This window comes from Cylas formicarius, unplaced genomic scaffold, assembly GCF_029955315.1.
Source record: "Cylas formicarius isolate icCylForm1 unplaced genomic scaffold, icCylForm1.1 PGA_scaffold_128__1_contigs__length_12054, whole genome shotgun sequence".
In the NCBI taxonomy this organism is placed as follows: Eukaryota; Metazoa; Arthropoda; class Insecta; order Coleoptera; family Brentidae; genus Cylas; species Cylas formicarius.
This window is the reverse complement of record NW_026844224.1, coordinates 1-8,640: the sequence shown is the minus strand read 5'-3', so window position 1 is coordinate 8,640 and position 8,640 is coordinate 1. Positions and strand designations below refer to the sequence as shown.

The window sequence follows — 8,640 nt, the reverse complement described above, 5'->3', positions numbered from 1 at the left end:
TCGCCTCTTCAAAGGAGATTTACTGCTATTACCCAAATTTCGTGATTTTTAAAAATTTTTTTGGGCTCATTGATAAAATTTCATTTTTCTAGCTACCACACAACTCTAATTTCCCCTCGCGATCCTTTCGCCTGTGAGTTGATTAAATGCTAGAAAAAGTTCCAGGCTGAATTGAAAACTCTACTGATCAGGAGTTGAATATTGGCCTAGGAACCTGAGTTCGTAGCAGAATCTCGCTTATGCAATGATTTGGTGCTAGAAAAAGTTCCAGGCTGAATTGAAAACTCTACTGATCAGGAGTTGAATATTGGCCTAGGAACCTGAGTTCGTAGCAGAATCTCGCTTATGCAATGATTTGGTGCTAGAAAAAGTTCCAGGCTGAATTGAAAACTCTACTGATCAGGAGTTGAATATTGGCTTAGGAACCTGAGTTCGTAGCAGAATCTCGCTTATGCAATGATTTGGTGCTAGAAAAAGTTCCAGGCTGAATTGAAAACTCTACCGACCAGGAGTTGAATATTGGCCTAGGAACCTGAGTTCGTAGCAGAATCTCGCTTATGCAATGATTTGGTGCTAGAAAAAGTTCCAGGCTGAATTGAAAACTCTACTGATCAGGAGTTGAATATTGGCCTAGGAACCTGAGTTCGTAGCAGAATCTCGCTTATGCAATGATTTGGTGCTAGAAAAAGTTCCAGGCTGAATTGAAAACTCTACCGACCAGGAGTTGAATATTGGCCTAGGAACCTGAGTTCGTAGCAGAATCTCGCTTATGCAATGATTTGGTGCTAGAAAAAGTTCCAGGCTGAATTGAAAACTCTGCTGATCAGGAGTTGAATATTGGCCTAGGAACCTGAGTTCGTAGCAGAATCTCGCTTATGCAATGATTTGGTGCTAGAAAAAGTTCCAGGCTGAATTGAAAACTCTACTGATCAGGAGTTGAATATTGGCCTAGGAACCTGAGTTCGTAGCAGAATCTCGCTTATGCAATGATTTGGTGCTAGAAAAAGTTCCAGGCTGAATTGAAAACTCTACCGACCAGGAGTTGAATATTGGCCTAGGAACCTGAGTTCGTAGCAGAATCTCGCTTATGCAATGATTTGGTGCTAGAAAAAGTTCCAGGCTGAATTGAAAACTCTACTGATCAGGAGTTGAATATTGGCCTAGGAACCTGAGTTCGTAGCAGAATCTCGCTTATGCAATGATTTGGTGCTAGAAAAAGTTCCAGGCTGAATTGAAAACTCTACTGATCAGGAGTTGAATATTGGCCTAGGAACCTGAGTTCGTAGCAGAATCTCGCTTATGCAATGATTTGGTGCTAGAAAAAGTTCCAGGCTGAATTGAAAACTCTACCGACCAGGAGTTGAATATTGGCCTAGGAACCTGAGTTCGTAGCAGAATCTCGCTTATGCAATGATTTGGTGCTAGAAAAAGTTCCAGGCTGAATTGAAAACTCTGCTGATCAGGAGTTGAATATTGGCCTAGGAACCTGAGTTCGTAGCAGAATCTCGCTTATGCAATGATTTAGTGCTAGAAAAAGTTCCAGGCTGAATTGAAAACTCTACTGATCAGGAGTTGAATATTGGCCTAGGAACCTGAGTTCGTAGCAGAATCTCGCTTATGCAATGATTTAGTGCTAGAAAAAGTTCCAGGCTGAATTGAAAACTCTACTGATCAGGAGTTGAATATTGGCCTAGGAACCTGAGTTCGTAGCAGAATCTCGCTTATGCAATGATTTGGTGCTAGAAAAAGTTCCAGGCTGAATTGAAAACTCTGCTGATCAGGAGTTGAATATTGGCCTAGGAACCTGAGTTCGTAGCAGAATCTCGCTTATGCAATGATTTAGTGCTAGAAAAAGTTCCAGGCTGAATTGAAAACTCTGCTGATCAGGAGTTGAATATTGGCCTAGGGACCTGAGTTCGTAGCAGAATCTCGCTTATGCAATGATTTGGTGCTAGAAAAAGTTCCAGGCTGAATTGAAAACTCTACCGACCAGGAGTTGAATATTGGCCTAGGAACCTGAGTTCGTAGCAGAATCTCGCTTATGCAATGATTTGGTGCTAGAAAAAGTTCCAGGCTGAATTGAAAACTCTACTGATCAGGAGTTGAATATTGGCCTAGGGACCTGAGTTCGTAGCAGAATCTCGCTTATGCAATGATTTGGTGCTAGAAAAAGTTCCAGGCTGAATTGAAAACTCTACTGATCAGGAGTTGAATATTGGCCTAGGAACCTGAGTTCGTAGCAGAATCTCGCTTATGCAATGATTTGGTGCTAGAAAAAGTTCCAGGCTGAATTGAAAACTCTGCTGATCAGGAGTTGAATATTGGCCTAGGGACCTGAGTTCGTAGCAGAATCTCGCTTATGCAATGATTTGGTGCTAGAAAAAGTTCCAGGCTGAATTGAAAACTCTACCGACCAGGAGTTGAATATTGGCCTAGGGACCTGAGTTCGTAGCAGAATCTCGCTTATGCAATGATTTGGTGCTAGAAAAAGTTCCAGGCTGAATTGAAAACTCTACTGATCAGGAGTTGAATATTGGCCTAGGAACCTGAGTTCGTAGCAGAATCTCGCTTATGCAATGATTTGGTGCTAGAAAAAGTTCCAGGCTGAATTGAAAACTCTACTGATCAGGAGTTGAATATTGGCCTAGGGACCTGAGTTCGTAGCAGAATCTCGCTTATGCAATGATTTGGTGCTAGAAAAAGTTCCAGGCTGAATTGAAAACTCTACTGATCAGGAGTTGAATATTGGCCTAGGAACCTGAATCTTAACCTAAGCGCTATATAATAATTATAAATAAGGAAATATTTTAAGTACAATTACTTATATAATAATAATTAATAAGGAAATATTTTAAGTACAATTATTTATATAATAATAATTAATAAGGAAATATTTTAAGTACAATTATTTATATAATAATAATTAATAAGGAAATATTTTAAATACAATTATTTATATAATAATTATAAATAAGGAAATATTTTAAGTACAATTATTTATATAATAATAATTAATAAGGAAATATTTTAAGTACAATTATTTATATAATAATAATTAATAAGGAAATATTTTAAGTACAATTATTTATATAATAATAATTAATACTTATATTTAATAGAATTAAACTATTTCCTAAAGTGTCAAAAACTTTTATACCTCTTATACTTAAATATAAAAAGATAGGCTAAGCTAAGCCCTTGGGCTCATACCCCAATTATGAGATTATTCTCTCTTTTTAATTATTAAATTTTATAAATTATTATTTTTAAATACATTAATTTTCAGAACATTATTAGTCATTTCTTCTTATTCTTGATTTTCAATATGAATAGGATTAGAAATTAATATAATATCATTTATTCCATTAATAATCAATTCTAAAAATATTTTTTCATCAGAAAGAGCATTAAAATATTTTATTATCCAAGCTTTAGCTTCAAATATTCTACTGTTTAGAATTATTCTTAACTTACATATTAATCCTTTATTTTTTAATAATAATATTCTAATAATTATATTAAATTGTGCATTATTTATAAAATTAGGCGCCGCTCCTTTTCATTTTTGATTCCCGGAAATTATTATAGGATTAAATTGAAATAACACTTTAATTTTAATAACTTGGCAAAAAATTGCTCCTTTAATTATAATTTCCTATAATTTCTCTATTACCTTATTTATTTCTATCATTATTATTATATCTTCAATAGTTGGGAGAATTCAATCACTTAATCAAATTAATCTACAAAAAATTCTAGCTTATTCTTCTATTAATCATATAAGTTGATTAATTGCAAGACTAATTAATATACAAATTTTTATTATATATTTTATTATATATTTTATCCTATCAATCAATATTATTATAATTTTAAATGTTAATAAAATCTATTCTTTAACACAATTATTTTATTCTCTAAATGAATTTAAATATTTTAAATTCATTTTTTCTCTTAATTTTTTATCTATAAGAGGATTACCGCCTTTCTTTAGATTTCTACCTAAATGATTAATTATCAATAAATTAATTAATAATAACTTTTTTATATTAAGATTATTAATATTAATCTCAACTTTAATTATAATTTTCATATATATTCGAATCGCACTTCCTATATTAATAATTAATCATACAGAAATAATTTCCCACTCTAAAAATATTTTTAAGTTAAATCTATTTATTTATTTAACTAATATAATCTCATTTATAGGACTTATAATTTTTTTAATTTTATTTTTTTAAAAAAGAATTTAAGTTAAAAAAACTTTTAACCTTCAAAGTTAACAATAGAATTTATTCCTAATTCTTAAACTATAAACCAATTTAAATTTCCTTTAAGCTTGCATCTTAAAATCCTATTCCTATAGACTATATAGTTTAATAAAGAAATATATTTATATTTATAAATGAATTTACAATTCATCGCCTAAAATTTCAGCCACTTTATTAAATTTACCGAATAAATGACTTTACTCTACTAATCACAAAGATATTGGTACACTATATTTTATTTTAGGGCTTTGATCTGGATTAGTGGGCACTTCTCTAAGTTTTATCATTCGAATTGAACTAAGAAATCCTCAATCATTAATTGGTGATGATCAAATTTTTAATGTAATAGTTACAGCCCATGCATTTATTATAATTTTTTTTATAGTTATACCTATCATAATTGGAGGATTTGGCAATTGATTAGTTCCTCTAATACTCGGTGCTCCTGATATAGCTTTTCCCCGTATAAATAATATAAGTTTTTGACTTTTACCGCCATCTTTAACTTTTCTATTAATTAGAAGAATTATTGAAAAAGGCGCTGGAACAGGATGAACCGTTTATCCTCCACTAGCATCTAATATTGCTCATAGAGGAAGTTCAGTTGACTTAGCAATTTTTAGCTTACATTTAGCGGGAATCTCTTCAATTATAGGGGCAACAAATTTTATTTCCACAATTATTAATATACGGCCTCATAATATACCCATAGATCAAATTTCACTTTTTTCTTGAGCTGTCGGTATTACTGCTCTATTACTTCTTCTTTCTCTTCCCGTACTTGCGGGAGCTATTACTATTATTAACTGATCGAAATATTAATACCTCATTCTTCGATCCAGCCGGAGGGGGGGACCCTATTTTATATCAACATTTATTTTGATTTTTTGGACACCCCGAAGTTTATATTTTAATTCTTCCAGGATTTGGAATAATTTCTCATATTGTCTCTCAAGAAAGAAATAAAAAAGAAACTTTTGGAACTTTAGGTATAATTTATGCAATATTAGCTATTGGTCTTTTAGGATTTTTAGTTTGGGCTCATCATATATTTACTATCGGAATAGATGTTGATACTCGGGCCTACTTTACTTCTGCCACTATAATTATTGCTATTCCAACCGGTATTAAAATTTTTAGATGATTAGCTACACTTTATGGAACTAAATTAAATTTTGAACCAACTACACTTTGATCATTAGGTTTCATTTTTTTATTTACTATTGGCGGATTAACTGGAGTAGTCCTAGCTAACTCATCTATTGATATTATTCTTCATGATACATACTATGTTGTTGCCCACTTTCATTATGTTTTATCAATAGGGGCAGTATTTGCAATTATTGCAGGATTTATTCACTGATACCCGTTATTTACTGGGTTAACTCTCAATAATAAACTTTTAAAAAGACATTTTATTGTAACATTTATTGGAGTAAATTTAACTTTCTTCCCTCAACATTTTCTAGGATTAAGAGGAATACCTCGCCGTTATTCCGATTATCCAGATTCTTTTACTAAATGAAATATCATTTCTTCAATCGGTAGATTAATCTCTACACTAAGATTAATATTCTTTATTTATATTATTTGAGAAAGTTTAATTCTTAGCCGACAAACATTAACTACTTTAAATTTTTCCTCTTCAATTGAATGATTAAGATCACTACCACTCGCTGAACATAGATTTAATGAAATCCCTTTAATTACTAAATTCTAAAATGGCAGAATAGTGCATAAGATTTAAGCTCTTAATATAAAGTTTATCTTTTTTTAGAATTGTCTACTTGAAAAACATTAACATTACAGGACAGTACTTCACCCTTAATAGAACAATTAATTTTTTTCCATGATCATAGATTAATAATTTTAATTATCATTACAATTTTAATTAGTCAAATTATATTATCTTACTTATTAAATAAATTTAACCATCGATTCTTTTTACAAAACCAAACTATAGAACTAATTTGAACTATTATACCCATTATAATTTTAATTATAATTGCTTTGCCATCTCTGCGATTATTATATATTATAGATGAACTAAATAAACCTGCCCTTTCTATTAAAATTATCGGACATCAATGATACTGAACATATGAATATTCAGATTTACAAAATTTCAATTATGACTCTTATATAATTCCACAAAATAACTTCAACTTTCGATTATTAGATGTTGATAATCGAATAGTAATTCCTTTTAACACTTACATTCGCCTATTAATTACTTCAGAAGATGTCATCCATTCATGAGCTTTACCTTCAGCTGGGCTAAAAATTGATGCAACTCCTGGACGTCTTAATCAAGCAAATATATTTATTAATCGAACCGGAATTTTCTTTGGTCAATGCTCCGAAATTTGCGGTTCCAATCATAGGTTTATACCTATTGTAGTAGAAAGAATCTCTTCTAATTTTTTTCTTAAATGATTAAAAAATAATTAACATTAGATGGCTGAAATTTTAAGCATTGATCTCTTAAATCAATTTATAGTAAACTAAAAAATTACTTCTAATGAAAAACTTAGTTTTATTATAAAACATTAACTTGTCAAGTTAAAAATATCTGCGCCCCGTTAGTTTTTAATACCACAAATAGCTCCTTTAAGTTGATCATTTTTATATATTTACACAATTAGAATTTTTATTATTATTATTATTTTAACTTATTATATTTATTTGCCTAAAATTAATAATAAAATTTATTTTAAAAATTTAAATTTACCTAAAACTTACTGAAAATGATAATAAATTTATTTTCTTCATTTGATCCTTCTACAAATTTATTTAACTTAAATTGGCTAAGAATTATATTAAGTTTGATTCTATTACCATCTTTTTTCTGATTTATTCCTTCTCGTTATAATATATCTTGAATTATTCTTACTAGAAGAATTCATAAAGAATTAAAAATCCTGCTTCCTCAAAATATAAAAAGATCAACATTAATTTTATTAAGAATTTTTATTTTTATTATACTAAATAATTTCATAGGATTATTCCCTTACATTTTTACTAGAACCAGCCATATACCTATTACTTTAAGTTTAAGTTTAAGATTATGACTAACTTTTATAATCTTTGGCATTACCTTTAATACAATAAATATATTAGCTCATTTAGTGCCCATGGGAGCCCCTGCTCTCTTATTGCCATTTTTAGTAATTGTTGAATTAATTAGAAATTTAATTCGCCCAATAACATTAGCCATTCGTTTAACGGCTAATATAATTGCCGGCCATTTATTATTAACCTTATTAGGAAATATAGGTCAATATATAAATTTTCTAACAATTAATGTTTTGATTTTTATTCAAATTTTATTACTAATTTTAGAATCTGCAGTGAGCTTAATCCAAGCATATGTATTTTCTATTCTTATTACTCTTTATGCTAGAGAAATTCATTAATGACAACTCAAAATCATCCTTTTCATTTAGTAAATCCAAGGCCTTGACCACTATTAATTTCTTTTAATTTATTAAATCTATTAATAGGGCTTATTTCTTGATTCCACTTATATCAAATTGATCTATTGATTTTTAGATTAATTTCTATACTATTAATTTTATTTCAATGATGACGAGATATTACACGAGAAAGAACCCTCCAAGGATTGCATTCTCTAAAAGTTTCATCCGGGCTCCGATGAGGGATAATTTTATTTATTACATCTGAAATTTTATTTTTTATTTCATTTTTTTGAAGATTTTTCCATAATAGTCTTTCTCCTAATATTGAATTGGCAATAATATGACCCCCTAAATCAATTAATACTTTTAATCCTATAAATATCCCCTTATTAAATACATTAATTTTGTTATCTTCAGGTATTACAGTAACTTGGGCTCATCATAGATTAATAGAAAATAACTATTCTCAAGCACTTCAAAGACTTATATGAACTATTGGCCTAGGGATCTACTTTACTCTACTTCAAGCTCTTGAATATTATGAAGCTTCGTTTTCAATTTCAGATTCTATTTATGGAACTTGTTTTTTTATAGCAACTGGATTTCATGGATTTCATGTTATTGTTGGTACTACATTTCTCTTAATTATAATAATTCGTCTATTTATTAGGCATTTTTCTTCAATTCATCACTTTGGATTTGAAGCTGCCGCATGATATTGACACTTTGTAGATGTAGTATGATTATTTTTATATTTATCTATTTACTGATGAAGAAGATAATTTTATTTATATAATATAAATTATTATATTTGACTTCCAATCAAAAAATCTAAATTTTTAGTATAAATAATAATAATAATTTTTTATCTATCATTAATAATTATAATCGTTATTTTAATATTAATAATCTTAATTAATTTTTTATCTATAAAAACATTAATCGAT

The 8,640-nt window shown here is 29.5% G+C and overlaps 1 pseudogene; it reads left to right on the top strand.

The window, feature by feature from the left end:
* The first annotated feature begins 4,986 nt into the window (after window positions 1-4,986).
* Window positions 4,987-8,480, top strand: LOC132708498 (cytochrome c oxidase subunit 1-like; annotated as a pseudogene).
* Window positions 8,481-8,640: the final 160 nt, after the last annotated feature.